The 25557-nt window shown below is 34.6% G+C and overlaps 1 pseudogene; it reads right to left on the bottom strand.

Annotated features, from left to right (window-relative positions):
- Window positions 1–24263: 24263 nt before the first annotated feature.
- LOC100479271 lies at window positions 24264–24510 on the bottom strand (annotated as a pseudogene).
- Between the last annotated feature and the right edge of the window lie 1047 nt (window positions 24511–25557).

The following is a 25557-nucleotide window of genomic DNA, read 5'->3' as shown; positions in this document are numbered from 1 at the left end:
ACCAGATAGGTTGCCATGACCTTCACTCCTTGGGCACTGTTTTGCTAAATCACAGCACACGTATTGTGATATCTAGCAAAAATATCCTTGTCTTACTTTACTTGAACCCCTATTTGATAGCTCCTTCCTAATTGGGATTACTATTTTGGTTTCTGTAACACCAGCTAGTTCAAGTTTTTATTTATATATGCAATTTACAAGATTAATCATCAGGTATTGTTCTAAATGCTGAAGATATGCCAAGGAACAAAATAAGTGCACGCGTGCACACAAATACACACATGGTGTGTGTGCACATACATAAGTAAATTTTTTACCATGTTAACCATTTTTAAGTATACAGTTCAATAGAATTAAATACATTCATAATGTGCTATCATCACCACTATCTCCGGAATTATTTTTTTCAACTTGAAAACTCAAACTCTATACCATTTGATAATAACTTCCCAGGCTCTTCTCCAGCCCCAGCCAAGCACCATTCTCCTTTCTGTCTCTGTGGTTTGGGCTATTTTAAGTACCTCATAGAATTGGAATCATGCACTATTCATCTTTTTCTGACAGGCTTCTCTTACTTAGCATAATGTCTTCTAGGTTCACCCATGTTATAACACATGTCAGAATGTCCTTTCTGTTTAAGGCTAATATTCCTTGCTGGTGATACCTCATTGTGGTTTTGATTTGCATTTTCTTAATGATTGAGTTGAACATCTTTTCATGTGTTTATTGGCCATTTGTATTTGTTCTTTGGAGAAATGTTTATTCGAGTCCTCTGCCCATTTTTGAATTGGGTTGTCTGTTACTGTTGAGTTTTAAGAATTCTCTGTATTTGGAATGTTAATCCTTTATCAGACATGTGATTTGCAAATACTTTCTCCCATTCTGTGGATTGTCATTTCATTCCATTGATAGTGTCTTTTTGATGCACAATTAAAAAACAAAATTCACAAAGTCCTATTTCTTTTGTTGATTGCACCATTGGTGTCCTATCTATGAAATAAATGCTATATCCAGTTTTGCCTTTTGTTTTCTCAAACTTTCATAGTTATAGGTTTTGAATTTAGGTCTTTGACTCATTTTAATTTTTTAAATAGTGTTAGATAAGGGTTCAACTTGATTCTTTTGAATGTGGATATCCAGTTTCCCAGCACTGTGTGTTAAAAAGTACCTCTCACCATTGAATGGTCTTGGCATCTTTGACAAAAATCATTTGACCGGGCAAGTCTGCTTGAGTTTCAATCTCCCTCTGCTCTCCACATTCTCTCCCCCCCTCCAAATAAATAAATCTTTTTAAAGAATGCCCTTGTGTTCTATAGCCCTCACTTGATTCATTTTACCTGCACAGAACGAAGTCTTGATTAAATTCAATTCTCTAGCATTGCTTTCGCACAAAACAATGTTGGAAGAAAACAGTCATGCCACCTTAATACTCTCTCATTCACAAACACAGGATTCTAAGAAAGTGGTGGAGTAGGAAGCACTGGGAATCTGTTTCCACAGCTAAAAAATTGCACTGGCAGAATCTGTCTTCTACAATACAACTATTTTGGAGCTCTGGAGGCTACTAAAAGCTTGCAACTCCTAGAGGAAGTCTTGCACAGTAAACTGCAGCTAATTTTGGTCAATTTCTGTTCTTTTTTAAAAATTTTATTTATTTGAGATTGCATGCACAAGGAGGGGAAGTGGCAGAAGGAGAGGGAGAAGCAGGCTCCCAACTGAGCAGGGAGCCAGATTCAGGGCTTGACCCCAGGACCCCGGGATCGTGACCTGGACTGGAGGCAGGCACTTAACCAACTGAACCACCCAAGTGCCCCTCAATTTCTGGTCTTAACACAGTTGCATCTACCCATTCTCTACCTCTCACACCTGACCCAGGAAGCCATACATAGTACAAAGACACTGTTATCAAAACAATGTGGTCCTGGCAAAAAGACATATAGATCAATGGAATAGAATAGAAAGCTCAGAAATAAATCCTTGCATATATGGTCAAATAATTTTTTTCAATTTTTTTTAAGATTTTATTTATTTACGACAGAGATAGAGACAGCCAGAGAGAGAGGGAACACAAGCAGGGGGAGTGGGAGAGGAAGAAGCAGGCTCATAGCGGAGGAGCCTGATGTGGGGCTCGATCCCATAACGCTGGGATCACGCCCTGAGCCGAAGGCAGACGCTTAACCGCTGTGCCACCCAGGTGCCCCGTGAGGGCATATTCTAATCAATTTTTTTATTACCTTAGTATCCATTCTTCTGAGGTTCTTTCTACTTTTCTTCTTCACCTCTAATTATTAGCACAGCCTGAAGCTTGGTTCAGGAAACTCTTCTGTTCCCTGTCTTAACTCTGTCTATAAACAAGCTTGTCTAATTGCATGTTTGAAACACCATAACTGATGCATCTAAGTATTTGAGTTCTTTTGCCTTCCCTTGCTCCAGAATTATGTATCTGGTCCCACAGTGGTCTGTGTTCTCCCATTGACAGAGAGCAAGAGAATAAGACAGTGCTTATCCACCTCCCTGAAAAAGACCATCAGCAGTGGCAAATTAGTCCTAATACCTTGAATATTTTTCAGCATCCTTTTCTGTTGATGCTTACAGACTTACCATACCTATATGCTCTAAGAATATCAAGATTAACCTTATGTCATCTATCCCAGTTTATTCCAGCTATCACAAGAAGTCCAGGACATCTTAATTATTGTTCAGTCCCAGGACTCTGAAAACTCCTTTCCTAACCCTTTCTTCCAACTGTTCCAACACCTGAGATATTCTCAGGTGCCATTTTTACTCTTCCTATTCTGAAATATTTGTTTCTATATCTATAAGCTCTTTTCTTCACTATTTACTTCTACAACTTTGCTTTCTCCTGATGACACAAACTCCCTTTCAACCTTCTCAAGTGGTGAGGTTTTCTCTCCCAAATCCCTCCTAGAATGTAATTAGAGATGGAGTAACTTTTCTCCTATTATACATTGCTGCTTTTAGAACATTCTCCCTCTCCATCACTTAACCTCCTTCCAAATGGCCTTTCATTTTGTTAAATTGTATCACCCTACATCCCACCGTACTTGTTGCTATCTAAAGAAATTTAGTTGTTCCCATTCATTTCTTTAAAAAAAAAAAAAACTAGCTCCTATTTCATTGTTACTCAAATTCATTGATCTTTGAACTCCTTGACAACTTAAACTCTGAAGTTTTCCTCCACTCCGTTTTAGCCACTCANATCAGGCTCCTCCGCTGTGAGCCTGCTTCTTCCTCTCCCACTCCCCCTGCTTGTGTTCCCTCTCTCGCTGGCTGTCTCTGTCTCTGTCAAATAAATAAATAAAATCTTTAAAAAAAAAATAAAATAAAAAAATAAAAAAAAAAACTAGCTCCTATTTCATTGTTACTCAAATTCATTGATCTTTTAACTCCTTGACAACTTAAACTCTGAAGTTTTCCTCCACTCCGTTTTAGCCACTCACTCTTACGGTCTCACTTGGACCATGCATTATTACCAATAACCGAAAAGTCAAAACCTAGTTTCAAATATCCTGCGATTTTAGTAAATATTTTAAAAATTGCTTTAGATTTATGGAAGAATTTAAAAGATTGTACAGAGTTTCCATATATATCAAACCCTGTTCCAATATGATTAATATCTTCTATTAGTATGGTATATTTGTTACAATTAAGCCAATATTTGCATATTATTAAATAAAGTCCATACATGATCCATATGTCTTTAGGTTGTTTTTTTTTAAGATTTTATTTATTTTAGAGAGCACAAGCAGGGGGCGGGGCAGAGGGGGAAGGGCAGGCAGGGGGGGAGGGAGAGAAAGAATATCAAGCAGAGAGATCATAACCTGAGCCGAAATAAAGAGTCTAATGCTTAACCAACTGAGCCACCCAGGCATCTCATATATCTTTAGTTTTTATTTAATATCTATTATTTTTTCTTCTTAGCCCCACTCAGGATATGATATTACATTTAGTAGTCATATCTCCTTAATTATCTTATTTTTTGATTATCACCATTTCTCTTATTATCTCATTATGTTTGCAGAAACAACTTCAACTTTAACAAGACCAAAAGTCCATTGATTATACCCGCACTTCTCTATTCCAACCACCCTTTTATCTTTATTTCTTAGCTGGATTAAACTTCATGGTAAATAATAATAATTACATTCTTTCTTATACCTTCAATTATCTTGCCCCCTTTACCCTTTGTTAACCAAACCACCACCCTGATTATGTTTTCTTCCCTCACCCCCTACTGAAACTGATTTTTGCCAAAATTGACCAATATGGAAGTCACTAACAAGCGACTTTCATGTTGCTAAATCTAATGGTGAGTTTCTCATCACTCACTTTGTTCGGCATACAAAACTGATTCAGTTAACTACCTTCTTCACATTACAGTATTTTCTTCAGTTAGTCTATTGTACCTTAATGTTTTTAATTTCCTCCTATATCAATAATCTTGATCTCAAACTACTTGGTGTTTTTCTTTTCATCTCTCATTTGGCCTTGAAATGCCACAGGGTTCAGCCCTTGGACCATATCAATTCCTTATCCACTGCTGATCATATGCTGTCTTGTGGTTTCAAATGNGTTTTTTTTTTAAGATTTTATTTATTTTAGAGAGCACAAGCAGGGGGCGGGGCAGAGGGGGAAGGGCAGGCAGAGGGGGAGGGAGAGAAAGAATATCAAGCAGAGAGATCATAACCTGAGCCGAAATAAAGAGTCTAATGCTTAACCAACTGAGCCACCCAGGCATCTCATATATCTTTAGTTTTTATTTAATATCTATTATTTTTTCTTCTTAGCCCCACTCAGGATATGATATTACATTTAGTAGTCATATCTCCTTAATTATCTTATTTTTTGATTATCACCATTTCTCTTATTATCTCATTATGTTTGCAGAAACAACTTCAACTTTAACAAGACCAAAAGTCCATTGATTATACCCGCACTTCTCTATTCCAACCACCCTTTTATCTTTATTTCTTAGCTGGATTAAACTTCATGGTAAATAATAATAATTACATTCTTTCTTATACCTTCAATTATCTTGCCCCCTTTACCCTTTGTTAACCAAACCACCACCCTGATTATGTTTTCTTCCCTCACCCCCTACTGAAACTGATTTTTGCCAAAATTGACCAATATGGAAGTCACTAACAAGCGACTTTCATGTTGCTAAATCTAATGGTGAGTTTCTCATCACTCACTTTGTTCGGCATACAAAACTGATTCAGTTAACTACCTTCTTCACATTACAGTATTTTCTTCAGTTAGTCTATTGTACCTTAATGTTTTTAATTTCCTCCTATATCAATAATCTTGATCTCAAACTACTTGGTGTTTTTCATCTCTTATTTGGCCTTGAAATGCCACAGGGTTCAGCCCTTGGACCGTATCAATTCCTTATCCACTGCTGATCATATGCTGTCTTGTGGTTTCAAATAATATCTAAAGATCAACTCCCAAGGACATATATTTCCACCTTAAATGTCTCCTGTAGATTCCAAACTGATGTGCCAAATAGCATTCTCAAAATTTTGCATGGATATCTAACCAGCAACTCAAACTGTGTACAAAAGCAAATTCCTAACCACCACCCCTGTCCAACAAAAATACATACATACAATTTAAAACTCCTTTGCAGTCAATTTCTTTTGCAGTCATTCATCTTAACTTTGATTATTGGTAACTGGGTATTTTAAATTAGTCTAGAAACTATTATCCTGAACTCTTCTCTTTCTCTCAGACTCCAAGTAAAATACACCAACAAATCATGAAAGCTTAGCCTTCAAACTAAACACCAGATCTAAGCACTTCTCATTAACACACCTCTAAGCCATCCTGATCTGTTACCACCTTCATCTCTTGCCTGAATTATTGCTAGTCACCTTCATTCTGCACTTATCCCCTATAGCACATTATAACAAAATAAACAAATCTTAAATGAGTCACATCATGTTATTACATTTAAAACTCTTACATGTTTTTCCATCTCTCCTTAGGAAAAATCTAAAATTTTAGCAGAAACCTAAATAAAACTTCGCATACTGATTGTCCATTTCTTCCCTGTCTTCATCTCTTACTAATTTTCTTTCTTCTTGTATGTTTTTATGTCAGGGCCAGAGCCTAATGTTTCTTGTGCCTGGAAACCTGTTCTCACAGGCATTTTCATAACATGCTCCCATGACTCTAATGGCTCAAAATGACTGTGTTTTTGCTGCCTTAAAATAAATCTCAATATTTCATGAACTACTCAGTGATCTTTATCAGGTTATGAAATGAATCTTCTTGACCCAGAAACCTATGAAATCAAACACTAGTATGTTTTCTCCTAAAATGCAGTATGTAACAGTAAAACAGGGAAGCATAACTGCATTAAATACTCCCATTAAAAAATGCCAAGAAAGGAAGGCACTTAGAAGTCTAATTCATGGTAATCCTGAAATCCCACTGGGCCAATTTTGTGATGTCATCCTATACTGGGCCCCAAATTTTTAAGATCTCTCTATCATTAATTAAATCTGTTCTGTTCCCTGAATGTATTTCTCAAGTCTGTTCATTTCTTGGGCTCTTTCTCTGTATTTTGGGTCATCCTCCTTTGCCACATCTGCAGACAGTAGTAGGAAATGTGTCCTCCTGAGAGAATGGGAAGTCTTCTAAGCCCGCTTCATGGAGAAGCGAGAGTCTTTTAATGAGTGTCTTTTAATGCAGGATGGTAGAGCTTAGGCTGACACAACGTCATTGAAACTTTGAGGTGTCCTCTTCGTTTGATTCCATTTCATTTAATGTGCCAAAAGTTATACCCACAGTTTACTTTCTCTATCTAGATTTAAGTAAAACTTTGATGGCATAAGAGACAATGTCTGTAGTCTTCTAGGACACATTAGGTCAATTGAAAGAGTATCTATTAGTCCTAATGACCAGGGCCTTGCTGCGATTTTTGTATTAAGACTATGAAGTAAGGGCAGACACTAAATTCGGATTTCTTCTTGAGTTGGTGATGAAATGGGCAGAGTCTTACTTGGTGAGAGCTAGTTCATTTTCTAACTCAGAGAGTCCTAGAAGTCCTAAAAAGTACAGATTCCAAACATACAAGTACCCGTATTAATATTTTGCTTCAACTTTCTTATCCTGTACACAAGTTAGCACTACAGGATTACCACAGGTGTAAATTGGACTGAATATTCGTACTCAGCGTTGTCTATTTACATCCTCTTATAAGGGTTGTCTTACTTCCCTCTGCTCGTCCCGAAGTCAGTGGCACATAGTTTGTGGTAGAAGAACAACATCCCAACTCTAGTAACAAATGTCTCTAATTTTTTTTTTTTTGCTAAAAATGAAATTCATCAGATTATAAAGGCCTTTATTTTTGTGTTTATAACTAAGTAGGACTCAGTGTTCCTCTCAGGTCTGGAGAATACTGATGGAATTCAACTATGTTTACAGCCAGGCTACAAGTTGGGTCCAGTCCATTGTACTTGTATCTGTTTTTCTGACACAAGCAGCTACCCAAGGCATGTTTTTCTTGTAGCAAATATCAAGAAGACCAACTGAACTATGGAACCGTATTTATGTCTTAGCAGAATTACATAAACGATGTAATACATTAACCCACATGGTGGGGCCAACATCATTGTGGCAGGAAAATATATTTTCTCCACAGTTGAAGGCACTTCAAAATTGCAAGTCAAAAATGTATTGCATGGTGCACTGGGTGTTATACGCAAGTAACGAATCATGGAACTTTACGTCAAAAACTAGGGATGTACTGTAGGGTGACTAACATAAAAAAAATGTAAATGCAGGGGCGCCTGAGTGGCACAGTCAGTTGAGTGTCTGACTCTTGGTTTCAGCTCAGGTTCTGATCTCAGACTTGTGAAATCGAGTCCTGCATCGGGCTCCCCACTTAGCACAGGGACTTCATGTGATTCTCTCTCCCTCTCTCTCTGGCCATTGTCTCCTAACATAGTGGCCCCTCTTTTCTTTCCCCCAGGGCCTCTATCTGCATGTGTGTGAGTCTGTTTCACTTTGTTCCATGTGGTTCTAATTTTCTTTTTCCTGTCTTACCCTTTTATTATTTTTTTAAAGACTTTTTTTTTTTTATTTGGCAGAGAGCACAAGTAAGCAGAGTGGTAGACAGGGGGAGAGGGAGAAGCAGGCTCCCCTCTGAGCAGGGAGCCCAAGGCAGGACTAGATCCCAGGACCCCAGGATCATGACCTGAGCTGAAGCAGATGCATAACCAGCTAAGTCACCTAGGCGTCCCAGTGTCTTATCCTTCTATAAGCTTTGTGGTTCAGTTTAGATTTTTACTAAGGACTTGCTTTTTAGTTCACTAATCCTGTCTTCTGCATTTCTTACACATTACTAAACTCAAAGTGTGCATAAATTTAGGTAGTCTGTTTTGCCATTCTAGAATCCCTATGTTAGTCTGTATTCCAGATGGCCATTCTCAAGTGAATATATGTTGTATATGATAAAGGGACATGTTTTAAGCAGTGATTTAGTAAATTTTAACCAAGGGTTTTATTTATACACTGACTATAATTATATATATTATGAGAATAGCTTAAATAAGACCATCATAAATCAAATCACATAAACTCAATATATAACATATATTGGGATACAAGGACAAAACTTACATCCTTGAATCTATAAGACAGTATATATTCATATTCATGAAAAATTGGGGGGACAATACTTAAAAAGTGTAAGATAAAGTAGAAAAGCATTTGGTAGTACTGTGAAAACTAGAGGAATTCCAATAATGTGAGCTACTGGGAGGATAAGATTCATGCAAGAGGCCTAAAAGATTTCCTAAAACAGGAATGTACAAAAGGATCATTCTAGGGGCGCCTGGGTGGCACAGTCGTTAAGCGTCTGCCTTAGGCTCAGGGCGTGATCCCAGTGTTCTGGGATCGAGCCCCACATCAGGCTCCTCCACCAGGAGCCTGCTTCTTCCTCTCCCACTCCCCCTGCTTGTGTTCCCTCTCTCACTGGCTGTCTCTCTCTGTCAAATAAATAAATAAAATCTTAAAAAAAAAACAAAAGCAAAAGGATCATTCTAGACATGGTGATATGGCCACTCTTCATAAACTGAGTAAATGAAATTTAAAGGGCAAAAGATATTAATGGAAATAATAGCTTATTTGTGTATTTTAATTCAGTAAATATTTAAACGTAAACCTACTTATACAATTTTAGTGTATTGTCCGTTAATGATGCTGACATAACTATTTAAACTATTTCATACATGACAGAATTAAATAACATTAGCTTTTTTAAACCTGTTTTTATTTTTAAATGTTAACAAAACTGTCTACTTTCACAAATCTCTGATTAGTGGGCCATATTAGTCCATCTGATTTTAAAATGTATGAGCTAAATCCATTTATATTTTAGTTATAGGAAAATGTGCAAGCACACTTGAAGATCCAATTTTTTTTTTCAAGATTTATTTATTTATTTTAGAGAGAGAGCATGAGCAGGGGGAGGGGTAGAGGGAGAGAGAGAATCCCCAGTCCAATTCTGGGCTATATCCTAGTACTCTGGGATCATGACCTGAGCTGAAACCAAGGGACAGATGCCTAACCGACTGAACCACCCCAGCGCCTCCCTAGTTTGCTTTTGAAAAGAGAAGTAAATATGAAATAAGCAGTGTCTGGACACAATTCCTTATTCTAAATTTATATTGGATTAGTTGTGATACAATAATAATTCAAAAATAAGAAAATGGTACTTAGCTGTGAATTTACAAACTTTTCCTTCTATTTCTACCCCCATTTTTAAAGATACAAAATGTTAAAATTCATGCAAAAGATGGTGAAAATGTATCAGTGGAGACCACTTGCAAACAGGGACAGTGTTTAAAAGAAAAATTAAAAGACATCTGTTTGTCAGCCATCTATGTATTTACATATCTCTTTATCCATCTGCATTCCATAAAATCTGGGTCACAAATATTTCTTGTAGTACCCAAATTGTAAGTTTTATAAAATGTTACTTGCTTAGGTGTAGAAATCTTTGTGTCATATTCAGCCATAAAATAATTCTGAGAACAGACCAAATTAGCACCAAAATTCACTCTTCTTTCTATAAAATTACAACTAGCAGAAAAAGTGAATAGTATTACATTGTACCTGCAAATCATTCTTTTCATTTGGGTTCTCATTCTGTGAATAATTAGGCACACATACTGAATTTTGAAATGTGACAAAATGTGCTTGCTAGGGTCAAATCTTTTAGCAAATATTTTAGGTATATGTTATATAAATATAACTGTTCAATATATCCTAAAGCAAGGTACTCCAAATTATAAATAATACTTACATTATTACTTGAAATGTGAACTTGTAAAATTTGTCAAAGGCATAGTAAAATAATAGTATGAATATTCAAAAAGTCATTATTAAGTATTATCAGATTAATCTTAAAGGATTCTGGAAGGTACTTAGCAAACCTTAAGTGATAATGTGTTGGTCCAAGACGTGTTTAGAAAAAGAACTTTTTCTAAATAGTACAAATATGTGGGAAACAACTTTGAGATTTCCATTATTATATCTGGTTTCATGACTTACAAATTATTACACATTAATTAGACATTTATTTGGTGGAAATAACTAGAACATAAATACAAGTTAATTATAGAAAATTTTAATATATAAGAGATAAATGGAAGAAATAATAGTAACAGTTTAACAGGGATTAATGTCTGAATTTCAATTTCCTCCTTTTCCATTGAGTGGGAAATATTTATCTGAAAGGGGTGCTTGAAATTGACACACAGTAGACATTACATATCTATACAAACTTATTTTTTCTTTTACATTTTTCCCAGGCAAAATAGGCACTAGGAATTATTACCCTATTAGTTCTATAGCAAAAACATTAAACTACTCTTATCACAGAATCATAATGACACACGTCACCAAATAATGCACATATCTCCAAAGTCATGCAAAATGAGTGATGTATTTAACCTTAAAAAAGAGCTATAAAAGTACCATGAAATAAAAGATTTGGGATTTCCCCATATACATTTGATGAAGAACATTATGGTTGCATTTGATCATTTTATTCCTTAGAAATTAACAAATTAAACAGAAATAACTCTCTAGGGTCCCATGTAATAAATGCTACCTTATTTTGGAAGAGATCCAGGTGTAATTGAATTGTGTATGATTAGATTTTATTAAAGGTCCTAGGTATCACTGCAGTAAGCCAATAAAAAATGCATGTAATTTAAAGGAAGAAATAGAATTTTTTTTTTAAGTTAGAGCAACTGTTTAGAGCCCCTAAGCCTCACAACAAAATTAAGGGGAAGCTACAGAGATTTCCCATATACCTCATGCCTCACACATTCATAAGCTTTCTTGCAATTAATATTTCCTACCAGGAGGCTATCCTTGTTACAGTTGAATGTACATTTATATAACCTAAACATCAAAAACCATCTTGCTGCTGCTGTTCATTCTTGGTGTTGTACATTCTGTGAGTTTGGACAAATTTATAATGGCTTATATCCATCATTATGGTAACATACAGACTGTTTTCATTTCCTTAAACTCTTTGTTATTTTGCCTGTTTATCCCTCTCTGCCCACCCTGAATTCCTGGCAGCCATTGGTCTTTTTATTATCTGCTAATTTTACTTTTTCTAGAATATCATATAGTTGAAGCTATGTGGTATGCATTCTTTTTAGATTAGCCTCTTTAAGTTAGTAATAGGCATTGAAGTTTCTTCCATGTCGTTTCATGGTTTGATACTTCATTTCTGTTAAGTGCCAAATATTATTCCACTGTCTGGGTGTATGTATATCGTCTTTCACGATTAAACATTGTTACTTGTGCGTTTTCAGTAGACCCCCTTTATTAGTTTGAGAAACATACCTTTATTCCTAGTTGGTTGTTTTTTGTTGGTTTCATTGATTGGTTTTTTGTTTTTTGTTTTTTGGTTTTTGGTTTTTTTAGAGACAGAGAGTGAAAGGGAGCATGCATGAGCAGCGGGGAGAGGGAGAGGGAGAGAGAGCACCTTAAGTGGGCTCCATGCTGAGGTGGGATGCAGGGCTCAGTCTCAAAACCTGGAGAGCATGACCTATGCCAAAATCAAGAGTTGGACACTTAACTGACTGGGCCACCTAGGTGCCCCTTGGTTGAGTGTTTTAACCACAAAAATGTATTAGAGCTTGTCAAATGCTTTTTCTGCATTTATTGAGGTAATGAGGTATCTTTTTGTCCTTCATTCTATTAATATGTTACATTAATTGATCAAATTGAATGTTAATCTTGCATTCCAAGTATAAATTCACCTTGGTTATACTGGATATGACATTGCAGTAATTTAAGTATTTTTCTGTCCATTTAAAAAAGTACATTTATCTGTATTTTTGTTCTGAAGCCTTGATCTCTTTTTGGTATCAGGGTATTACTGGCCTCAGACAATAATTTGAAAGATATTACTTTTTTAATTTTCATAACACTTTATGAACAGTTGGTATTAATTTTTTAAATATTTGGTAGAATTCATCATGAAGTTTAAAAATTATTAATCCAATATAGCTACTTGTTATATATTTTTTATTTTCTATTTCTTCTTGAGTCAGTTTTCATAGTTTGTGTCCTAGGAATTTATCTTGCCCATCTAACTTGCATAATTTTTTTGCATATAGGTATTCATAGTATTCTCTTGCAATCTTTTTAAACTATTTATGGTTGTTAGTGATGTATGCTTTTTCACTAATTTCCATTTTTAAAATATTAAGGCTACATAATTCAAAGAAATATGTAATTATAAGTAATTAGTTAGCAAGGTTTGTGAAATCAGTGTACATTAGAAGTGGCATTTGTATGCACAATGACAGATACTTAGAAATAAAACTAATAAAATATAATTTATGAAATAATATAAAGTAATTAGGAATATATTTAACAAATATGTGCAAAACTTTTTGGACAGAAATATAAAGCTGCATTGAGAAACATTAAATATCCCGTACATATAATGGAGATAGAACGCTTTGTGAAAAAATCAATATAGGAAATATTAAAAATTTCCCCAAATTTAAATATTCTATGCAATCACATAGGTATTCTTTTATCATTTATTTTTGGTTTAATTTTTATTTTGTACATTGACAAGGTATTTCTAAATACCACAGAATGTCTCGAATAACTAAAGAAGTCTTTAAAGAAAATACATTTTTCCTTATCAGGTATCCAGATTTATTGTAAATCTATATTAAGATATTGAGGACTAAGTAGAAAAACCAATGGAACAGAATAAAAATTCCAGAGTCACACATATGGACATATTTTTATGTAAGAGGTAGTATTGTAGAAAAGCACAATAGTATTTATAATTAATTTTAGACAAATTACAGAATAGTAGAATACCGTTGTGAGCTTGGGGTAGGAAAGACTATTAAACATACAAATAATCATAAAGGGAAAAATTCTGACATTCTACATTTAAATTGAGAGCTCTGTTCTTCAAAAAATACAATAACATCGATATGGATGGAACTGGAGGGGATTATGCTAAGTAAAGTAAGTCAAGCAGAGAAAAACATTTGGTTTCACTCATATGTGGAACATAAGCAATAGCATGGAGGACCGTAGGGGAAGGGAGGGAAATCTGAAGGTGGAAAAATGAAAGAGGGAGATGAACCATGAAAGACTGTAGACCCCAGGAAAAAAAACTGAGGATTTCAGAGGGGAGGGGGTTGGGGGAGGGGGGGTAACAAGGTGGTGGGTATTAAGGAGGGCACATGTTGTGATGAGCACTGGGTGTTACATGTAACTAGTGAATCACTGAACGCTACATCAAAAACTAATGATGTCCTATACAGTGGCTAACTGAACACAATAAAATACTATAATACTTAAAACAGGCTAAAAATGGGAAAGAAGATTTTCAATACCCGGAACTTCTATATATATTCTTTTAAACAAATCTTATTAAACAGTAAGTAAAACAATTGGACAGTTAAATAATGGTGAAATATTAGAATTGTACAAAGTGGAAGTCCAAAAGACCAATCCACATATGATTAAATATTCAACCTCATTTGTAATAAGAAAAATGTAAATTAAACCTCATTATTTTGTCTTGTTTAATCTTGATGATTATTATTTTTTTCATCATGATAAGTGCATTCTATAATCCCCGTCACCTTTTTGACCCATCCATGCACCCTCCCACCCCTCTGGTAACCATCAGTTTGTTCTCTGTAGGTAAGAGTCTGTTTCTTGGTTTGTGTCTCTTATTTTTCCTGTGCTTGTTTGTTTTGTTTCTTAAATTCCACAGATGAGTGAAATCATACAGTTATTTGTCCTTTTCTGACTAGCTTATTTTGCTTAGTATTATACTCTCTAGCTCCATCCATGTTGTTGCAANTATATATATATATATATATATATATATATATATGCATTCATCTGTCAGTGGACACTTGGGCTGCCTCCATAGTTTGGCTATTGTGATAATGCTGCAATAAACATAGGGGTGCATATATGCCTTTGAATTAGTGGAAAACCTCAAATTTTTATTTTACATTCAAATGAAGTCAGAAATTTATATGTTTGGTATTAAGTATTAGAAGATGTGGCTTCTTAGAAGAACAAATTGCTGGCAAGTCAAAACAGCTTCAAGATTTACAAAACAAAACAAATGAGCATGGTGAGGAAAGGAGGCAAACCATAAAACAGACTTAACTACAGAAAACAGACTGAAGGTTGCTGGAGGAGAAGTGGGTGGGGTTGGGTTAAATTGGTGATGGGGATTAAGGAGGGCGCTTGTGGTGAGCAACAGGTATTGCATGTAAGTGCTGAATCACTAAATTCTACACCCGGAACTAATATTACACTGTATGTTAGCTAAGTGGAATTTAAATAAAATAAAATTTTAAAAAGCTTCAAGAACCTGGCGGAAAATGGGATATTGCTTAGTGAAATTATGTGTGAATCTTATAATGTAAGACCACTAGGCATATACTACCAGCTTATTCCTTTACATAACTAATAGTCAAGACAGCGATGTTTATAACCATGTTAGAATGGATAAATAATTATTGCTATACACGTACAGAGAAGTAGGTGATGGTAAATGTTAATTTGGTATGAATATCAGCTTGTATGAGATGAGGGGTGTTAATAATAGAACTTGTTCATGAAACAGAAGATAGGAGCTACAGCACTACTTGATGGAGAGTTCCCTTCAGGCCAATTTAGCTGTAGTATAGTATATATTACTATATGCCACTACGACTACATGCTAAGTGCTACTTATTTAGAGGTAACTTTGTCACAGTCATTTGAGGAGCTTTGTCAAGCTACATGACTTCTCCAGTCCACAGAGTCCTCTCCATGGACTATGCCAGCATGTGGGCATGGCTACTCTCACACTTCCTGTGACCATTCTTTCTCTCCCTGATATATACATGGGTCAATGAGTAGCGTCAAGAGAGCTTTGCTTCTTGTTCTACATGCATCTGTGACTAGTTTGGTATGTGACTGAAGGAACCAAATCTATTTAATTCCTCAATAAGAATGACACCTAGGATATAGCCTTTCAAGCAATATTAGATCTCTAGTCATGCTCCAAAGAAGCAGAATCTGATGTTCTAATGTACATGCGTTTCATCAATGAATTTTCTAAGTATATGTATTCCATAATTCTCAGAAGTGATAAAATTCTGCTCCTCAGTAAATCTTGAGAGCCTAAGAAGGGTCACTTTTCTAGATGCTATGGATGTAACTGCATATAGTACTAAGTTTGTGGTTTTATGATGCTTCAGTTATTTAAGAAGGCCTTCTGATTTAACAGTATGCATATGAAATATACTGTCTGAAGACATCCAATAATGCAATCCAGTCTGTGTGCCACAAGCAGCTATTGTCAAACATTATAGGCAAATCCATTGTGTAGTATACATAGGATATGTGCACTGTTGATTATACATATATCCTGATTTGTTCCCTCAAGATTTACATCCAAGTTTTGTACAACATGAATAAAATATGACTATGTGAAAAAGCCAAAGACTAGGAAATAGTATACAACAAGAATTTTTTTCAGGTCTACTTTAGCTGAGAATGGAACATATCTTTATCTCTGATTTTTCTTCATCCTACACAAATAGGAAAATTTGATCAGATACGTATAACATCAATGCGGGGTAAAAGTACTTTCAATAGAATAACACAGTAGAAAACAGAAAACAGTTTTCTGACCTAATTTCTTGAGGATGGACTTCGAGAGCATTTTCATTATGGTGTTGCAATTTAATTTTGACACAGACGGGGGAATTACTGAGAGAACTCAGAGCCCACGGATGCTCTCCAGGCTTTAAACTTTCCGTACAATCCATTGAGAAAGTGAAAAGCATGAGTCAGATGGTAAGGATCCTAAATTTCTTTGAGAAGGATGGAAAATTTTTCAGACTTTTTTCCTGCTTCTCTCATTCTAGGCAATGACTGAGCAAGCCAGGCAGTCATCTCATGCATTCGTAGACTTGCAGCCCAATACAGTCCTGCAGTTGTTGACCAATGACCAGGCTACTCACAGTTGTAAGGAATGGTATTGTCACACTGAGAAATTTTTTAAGCCATTCACTCATATATGTAGTAAGCACATTTTCAAGGCACACAATTTTAGGTGGTATAACTTACCCTATCCTTCCCACCCCTCAAAGAGAGACAGTAAGGTGTCCTTTCCAGGCACTTAAAATCAATTAGAGAAAACAGTATATAAAACATCACAACATATTATGTTTTATAATTACATATTTTATGTTTGTACTTGTAAAATGTTCTTTGAACACCCAAAAACTCTTTGAAATTCATTGTTACTAAAGATATATTCCCAAGCATGCCATAAGCAATATCTGAAAAAATAACTAATGCACTATTACATTTAAAAACATAACTAAATTCTTTAAAGAAGGCATATATTTTAAAATTGAAAGCAATTTCTGATGAACTCATAGGAATTAAATATCAACTTACAGTAAGGCAAAGTACAGACCTGAATTATATCAGTGTGTTTTCTGTTTATTTTCTAAAGAAATTTAACTATTAGTTACATTATTAAACCACATCCTTAACAATAATTACGACATTAAAATGTGACATAAAAAAATTTGACATAAAGTATATTTTAAATATTATGTTCAATTTGCATAGACCTTATTGAGCTTGTAGAGATATAAATGACTTTAAGTGATTTTTTAAATAGTCTACCTATAATATAAATATATTTATATTATAGTATAAATATGGTCATTTTATTAGGCATTTGTATAGAACATTTTCTTCCCCCAATACATATACAATACACTTTATATATAGTATATTTATATATACTTATAAAGTATATATTATATATTTGTGTGTGTGTATATATATATGTGTGTGTGTGTGTATATATATGTGTATATATATATATACATACATTCATGCAGGACAACATAATATATGCAGCATCTTCATCTCCTTGCAGATGAATAAGAGTATGCTCTTGTCCTTGATTTAATATTCACAGAAAATAAACCAACTTAAAGAGTAATATAAAAATATTTGTGTCAGCATTTTCAGTGTAATCATGGGTTTCAATACAGAAGTGTACAATTTAATGAGAATCTCTTCAAAATAAATCATAGCACTAGTGTACTGCAGAGAAGTATAACTCATCATTGAAAAGTTCCAAAGAGGGAAAGTCATCTTTGATAAACAATATAGGTAGACCTTCATAAAAGAATGAAATGTGAACAGGATCAGCTTGTCTGCACCTTCATGCATTTCTAATTATTCGCATTACAAAGTTAATATTGTCTGCTTTAAAAACAAGATTAAGACCAGAAACCTATTGCCACAAAGACATAGAACCCTTTGATCCGCTACTCAGTTCAAAGATATTGCTGTAAACAATCTTCAGTGTTTCCAAGGCTATTTGTTTATGTATATGTAGATATTTTTTGCTTGAACATAATTTTATATTTATGAAGCAAGTCAATTCTCTGTAAACAACTATGAATAGAAAACAAATACGGCTAGCGTCAAGTGAGAGTGGATTTTTGTTTTGATCACCTAAATTCTTTCTCAGCTTTATTTGCCTTTTGAGAACTACTGCTTTCTTTATGAATTATAATCCATGCCACACTTAGTGAAATTTGATTTCTTTCCTGTGTCAGAGAAAATTTTCTGTTCTGCCGAGAAGTACACAGACATCCAAAGTCAACCTCCCTAAGTTTAATTTTGGCATTTCTTAATATTATTATGATTGATCAATTTCTGGGTTCCTCTTAAATTATCTAAAATGTATTTTAAATTGTTAATCAATGCATCTAACTTGCTCTTCAATTTGTAACAAAACTTGACAAAGCCATTTACTAAAGTCATGTAATAGAGCAAGACAGTAAAGGAATACCATTAAATCTTAAAGCATTTTGGTTAGTAGCCTGTTTGTTTCACAGAGAGGTGAGAAGGCACAACATACACTAGGTTTACAAGGGTCATCCTAATTATTTCTCTAACTTTTCCCAAACCCTGATTTTTTTTCCAAATTCAAGAGAAGCTCTCACATTTATACTCATAGCTGTAATATGCTTCGCTATATTGAGGATTCATGTCCTATACTGAAAATTTTATAATTTCTCTCAAAATAGATATCAAATTTACATGGAAATACTCTGTCATACATACTAAAATATATATGCATATATCATAATAAAAGAAGAGAGGATGTCCTAGATACTTGATACATAAAAAAATATGCGAAGCAAATAGAATATTTATATAGCGTAGCAGTGTGCACAGTAAACCAGTAAGGTGCTACCTCCTCGCGCCATGCTTCACTGATCTGAATTTTAACAGAGAATTTTAAGTGTTCAGCTTAAATATTATCTTTTAATGAGACTTTAAGAAGTGATTTGCATAATCCTCAAGCAAAACATGCTGGATATTCAAAAGAGCCAGCAGTATTCTCTTTCGATGTTCATATTAATGCAACTTCAAAAAGGACTGTTTATGACAACCAGACAAGAAAATAGAAATAGTGGTTAATCACTGTGTAATTACAAAATGTCCCTCATTATAATCCTAGCAATGTTTTACTCCAGACTTATACACCCATCGCCTTGCAGGTGTCTTCTATAATTAATTTATTTTGCTATCTCTTTTTAATACCTTTAAAATATAGAACAAATAGCAAGCTGGTGTAAAATGCAAGTGGAACTTAGGGCAAACGAGCTCTTTTCTACTTTGGTTGTTTTCTTAGGAAATAGTAAATACATGAAGTGTGTCTTACCATATCTTCATAGTTCTTAACTACCAGAATTAGAGCAGAATAGTTAAAAGTCACAATTCAAAATCTCAATAGATTTTTTTTTAGCTTTCCTTAATCTACCTTCAGTATTAGTTTTTCCATGATTTGTTGTTTTATCAAGTTAACTTGTAAATGAAATAGGTGGAAATAATCAGTAAAAAGGATTTGTTCAAGCTAATACATATATCAAAGATATTTTGACAGAACAAAAATTAGAAAAAAAGTGTGATCACACTTTATTTGAATTGTTTTATACTTAAAGGCTACAGTATTCAGAGATTAGTTGTACAATTTTTAAATTTCAATTTTACACTTCACAAATATTTTTTTGCGTCCGTTTCCAGAGGTCTAATGTAGGATTAGCAAACTGTTTTCATTAATATTTGCATTTAAAACTAAAAAGAAACAAAAATCAATTTTTATATTAAAACCTGCATATATCTATATGTAGATGACCTAAGGATTTAAAAAACTGGTTAATTTTGAAGAAGTAATCATATTAGGGTTCAGAGACACAAAGTGGATATGCTGTGTATTTGGAAATCCTGTGGGCCCAGTCTTCATATATTTTTGTAAAAAGTGTAGGTTAAATTTCTTAAGTTTTGAAGAATAATGAGAATGAATATGACTCAAGTTCCACCACTTGATCGTTGAGGAAGCTTGAACAAACTAAGTTCTTTGTAAATTTTCTCTAATGTGAAATGGGAATAGCAATACCTCTAAACATAAGTGGGCAGTATAAGAATTAAATTATTAAATCAGAGCACCCTGGCCATAAAACACCCTTAAGCGATATGCTATTTTATGTAATTTTATTAGTAGTAGGCATTAAATTATTTTTAAAAAACCCCACAAAACTTCTTGCATGTTATAGAATGGAACTAGCTGTGGTCTTTAGCACTCCCACTTATTAGCAGTGTGACTTGAAAATTAACGTGAACTCTCAGAGCCTTGATTACTCAGCTTTAAACAAAAACAAACAAACAAACAAAAAAACATTTCACAGCTATGAGGTTCTTTGGCCTGAATTGTTTGTGAACTGCACACTGGTGGGAAATTTGTAAATTATATTTCAATTAATACATCTCAGTTGACATGAGCATTTGTCTTAGCAAAGAAGAACTTCCAATTTCCAAAAGTTCCATGTCCATGAACTTCATGGATGCTTCCTTGTTTTTTAAAAACATGACAGAAGGGCATCTGGGTGGCTCAGTTGGTTTAGCATCTGACTCCTGATTTTGGCTCAGGTCATGATCTCAGAGTCATGAGATTGAGCCCCTTATTGGGCTCTGTGTGCTTAATGCAGTCTGCTTGAAAATCTCTTTCCTCTCTCTCTCTCCCTCTCCCTGCTTGTGTCTGTGCTCGCTCACTCTCAAAATCTTTAAAAAATAAAATACAAATAAATAAAAATATAAACATGGCAGACACTGAATGTAGGAAAATAAGAGGGAGAATGAAGGACAACATTTATTCTAATACTTTTGCAATAATTATTGTAGGCCTTTGTAAATATTCGAGTATTTTCCTCATTCCTATCCATCGACCTGTGTATCTATGTATCTATTTTCTGATCATCTTCACCATCTTTCCATCCATTTTTCCTTTGTACTTGCTTTTTTTATTCCTCACTCACTCCCTTTCCCTCCCATAAAAAATGGGTTAATATGCAAAGAGTAGGATTTAATTGTATTTATGACTTCATAAGACCTTGAGACATCCAGCACATCATTCTGGTTTTATTTTGGTTTATTTCAGTACTTTATTCTTCATTCAACATGGAGTAGTTTCACTGGTTAGTATATTCTAAATTCCCATGTGTTGTAAAGCAAAGCCAGTAGTATGATAAATTTAAAAATCTATTTTAGCTCAATTATTCCTAGACTGTTGTTAAAAACATAAATCCTAAAGGAAATCACCATAAATCATTTTTGTAAAAATACTCTTGCCACTTCCTTTAACAAAATTCCCAGACATTAATCTATAAAAATAAATACACATACATTCACTTCATGTTCAGTATTCATGGATTTCCTATTTGTAAGTACCTGTTAGACCAAATTTGTAGTTTGTCACCCCCAAAATCAGTAGTTGCTATATTTTGCCATCATTCATGGGCATGGGCAGAACATCAAAAATTTGAATCACTCAGTGACCACGTTCCCAGTTGAGGTTGAACAAGGTGACACTCCGCCTTCTTGTTTCAGCTCTGACTATAAATCAGTGTCTTTTCCGCAGTATATCTAGCGTCATGCTTTTGACGTGTTTATACCTTTTGTTGGTGATTTTGCTGTTTCAAGTGTCCCCCAAGTTTAGTGCTAAATCTCTGTCCAGTGTTTTTAAGAGCAAGAAGGTCATGATGTGCCTTATGGAGAAAATAAGTTATACACCTATAGCAATGTATAATATATGTGTGTGTGTGTGTGTATATATATATATATATATATATATATATATAATTTGTATCAAATGTATGTGAAGGATACTCTGTTATAAAACAGTCCTAAATACTCTTAAGCACTATTGCCATTGTTTAAATAATACATAATAATATAAAATACATAATTATGTTACAAATATAAATTATACATGTTAAGAGGATACATAACTATTAGTGATATGTTAAAATATAAAACTATAATTATAAATAAAGCATTTTGCATTTTTCTACGGTGGATTTAGCTGTCATCTAGAGTTTTCCCACTTACTTGCTTTGTGACCCTAAAAAATTAACGGACCCTATCTGAGCCTTGATTTTTCAGCAGCAGAATAATGGACTTTAAGGCATAAGTCATAATGCTGTTGGGTGCAGTTCAATGTTAATAAATGAATAATATATGACATCCAGGGAAAGGAAGAGGAAATTTGCTGACCTGTATGCAAGGCCTCTCTGGAAATTGCTGAAATAACATCTATAGTGTGTAATGAAAGTATGGAGAAGACTAACATGGATTCATGAGATAACTGATTAAGTATAGTGGACAGCATTGTGAGGCTGAAAACAAAACAACTTATGGCCACATTACCCAGGGTCAGGAATATGTTAAACACTTCCTGGCTGATGTTGGCTGGTTGGCGTGTTTCAAAAAGTGATATGGCCTCAACAGCCTTAAGATTGCAGGTGAGGTCAGTTCTGCAGATCAGAAGGCTGCAGGATGGGGCGGGGGGGGAACAACCTGATGAGTATTAAACAGGATTATGTGGAAGAGCAGGTTTTCCACACTGAGATGGGCTCTTTTCACAAGGACATTGGCAAACCAACTGTACAGTGAAAATGCCCTACCAAATCCCTGGCTTAATCTTTAGAAGACAATGCTATTAATTAATTATAAGATGTGTTAAATAAGGTATCTTGAACAGACACACATAAAATAAGGTTTTATATAGATGATGAAAGTGTTGTTACCAGAGGTTTGTAGGAAACTGACCTTTTATTTACCGTAGAAAAAATGTTCTGTATTTGCTAATTCAGTGTTCACAATAACTTTATAGAACGTAACTCCCATGAAAAATGAGAATCTACCACGTATCCAGTAATGTTTATGTAGTCATATATATATAATAGATATATATATATATAATACATTATATATATATAATTTTATTTGTCAGAGAGAGAAAGTACAAGCAGGGGGAATGGCAGAGGCAGAGGGAAAAGCAGGCTCCCCCCTTAGCAAGAAGCCTATTGTAGGACTCGATCCCAGGACCTCAGGATCATGACCTGAGCCACCCAGGTGTCCCACATATATATTTTTTAAAAGAAAAACGTGAGCAATCCTAACTTAATCATTGTCATAGAAGTTGTACAAGTGAATTACTGTTATGATTAAATTTTAAGTCCCTTGTATGTGAAATGGTTTCCAATTATTTGCTTTCACAGAAGTTGAAAGGATCAAATCAAGTTGGTAGCTTGATAAACCATTAAAAATACTTTAAGATTACTGTTTGCCTTTTATCATGTAACTTGCAAATTGTCAAATAATTGCCAGCGATTCTCGAAAGGTATTAAATGTTGCTTTGTGGTTTTTTTTTCTAAGTGGATAAAAGTGGATATTAAATAAACTATTACTTATGTTGACACATTTAGAAAAAGTGATAAAACAATGTCAGTTTAAAATGAAATGTTTATAGAAATAATTTCTGAGATATAAACATTTTTAAATATTTAAACTTAGTATAAAAACATTTAATACAAACAATGTGTAGGTGAAATATATTTTTTAAACTTATATAAGTAGGCACAGGAAAAGAAACAATTTAAAGTGATAAAAGAAGTCCCACTTCATTTATCTCCACGTAGTGATCCAATTTCCATGATCCCCTCATTTTTTTCCATTGATTATCTAACAACTTTATAATTTGTTAGATTTATAAATGTAATTATAAAATATAAAATGTATAGATGGACATGAAATCGGTATGTCCATTTCTGACCATATCTTTTCTTGGCCTAATAGTACTTTGAAACCATTATGGCCCTGTACAAAGTATTTATATGTTAGAGTGAATCTTCTCATTTTTGGGTTCTTTTATAAAGTTGACTTAGTTATTTGCAGCTTCTATAAAAAAAATCAGAACATTTTTCACATCAGTCAAAAAGCTTAGCGTTTAACTGGGATTTAAATAAATACTCATAAACAGCAAAAATTATCCATTCATTTAAAATTTATTTCCTGTCTTTAATCCATTCTTTTGAAAAAAGTTTGTGTAGAAATATATATATACAGGGGCGCCTGGGTGGCTCAGTAGTTAAGCGTCTGCCTTTGGCTCAGGGAGTGATCCCAGCATTCTGGGATCGGGCCCCGCATCAGGTCCTCTGCTAGGATCCTGCTTCTTCCTCTCCTACTCCCCCTGCCTGTGTTCCCTCTCTCGCTGGCTGTCTCTCTCTCTCAAATAAATAAAATCTTAAAATATATATATATCCCTACAAAAGATGCTAGTATCGCATTTCCCCATCTTTTTCCTCTTCAATACCCCTGATATAAAGGGCATTATTACACCTTACTAAAACTTCACCCATTGTCCAGACAATGCTCCATCTGTGTATTCTTGTGTGTTTGCACACTGCATATTCATATAGCCATCTGCTTACACCAGCTGTCTACTCCGTTCCCCACTTAAGCGGCACCATTACTTCCTGTTAATCCATTGAGGAAAGATTTGGGTTTGAGGGGCAAACTCATCTCAACTCCAAGCAAGTGCTGCAGGCCACTCACTGCCTATCCAGTTGTCATCTGTACCTCATGACTATAGTCTTTAATTTTTTGAATTGTTTTCTCTGTCAGACTTACACATGTTTTGTATGGTTGGCCCCTCAGCCCTTTAGCATGGTTAATATTAATGTTAATAACTTAATTTTTTTAAGATTTTATTTATTTATTCAACAGAGATAGAGACAGCCAGCGAGAGAGGGAACACAAGCAGGGGGAGTGGGAGAGGAAGAAGCAGGCTCATAGTGGAGGAGCCTGATGTGGGGCTCGATCCCATAACGCCGGGATCACGCCCTGAGCCGAAGACAGACATTTAACGACTGAGCCACCCAGGTGCCCCTTAAATTTTTTTTCTAATACAGTTTCCTGATGGATTGCTGTAGAATAAGGGAATGATGTGATCAATCAGTACATAACCCTACAATCTTACTGCAATGCCTAATCTTTTTGTCTAGAATCAGTGGTTTTGGTTTTAAACAGAAAATCAAATTTATAACATACATTTGGCCAGCACCAAGTTAGCTCTGAAGAAGGGAATGAGTCAGGCAACATAGCAGGCATAGTCTGGCTCTGGATGGCTGATGACTCCCAGACACATTAATCAGCATGCCTACCCTGTTGTAAGAATTAAGGCTCTGTGGGTTCAGACAGTCTTAATTAAAGCAAGCCATCAGACCTGGGAAACCTCAGCTGCATCTCATTAATTTCAGGTTACACAGAAGTTAAGGATTGCTCCATAATGAGTCTCAACCGTGAGTTACAGATGTTCAGTTTGTTAGAGTAACTTTAGCCAGTCTCACGTAAGCGGATCTAGCATAGATGCACTGAGTTAGTATAACAAGGAATATTTGACAAGGGTCCAAATTCACAGACATCCTTAGGGCTCATACATACCACGGGTAATAATGCTTCCTCTCCAATTTCCACCTTGATTTGGCCTATATTAGTCCAACATGTTAGATCAAATCATTAAAATTCATAACATTCACTTGGTTATGGCATATTATCATTTTTATGTAG

The sequence above is a fragment of the Ailuropoda melanoleuca genome, chromosome 18, assembly GCF_002007445.2.
Source record: "Ailuropoda melanoleuca isolate Jingjing chromosome 18, ASM200744v2, whole genome shotgun sequence".
Taxonomy (NCBI): domain Eukaryota; kingdom Metazoa; phylum Chordata; class Mammalia; order Carnivora; family Ursidae; genus Ailuropoda; species Ailuropoda melanoleuca.
Note: the sequence above shows the minus strand (reverse complement) of the source record. Positions and strands in the feature narration are given on the sequence as shown.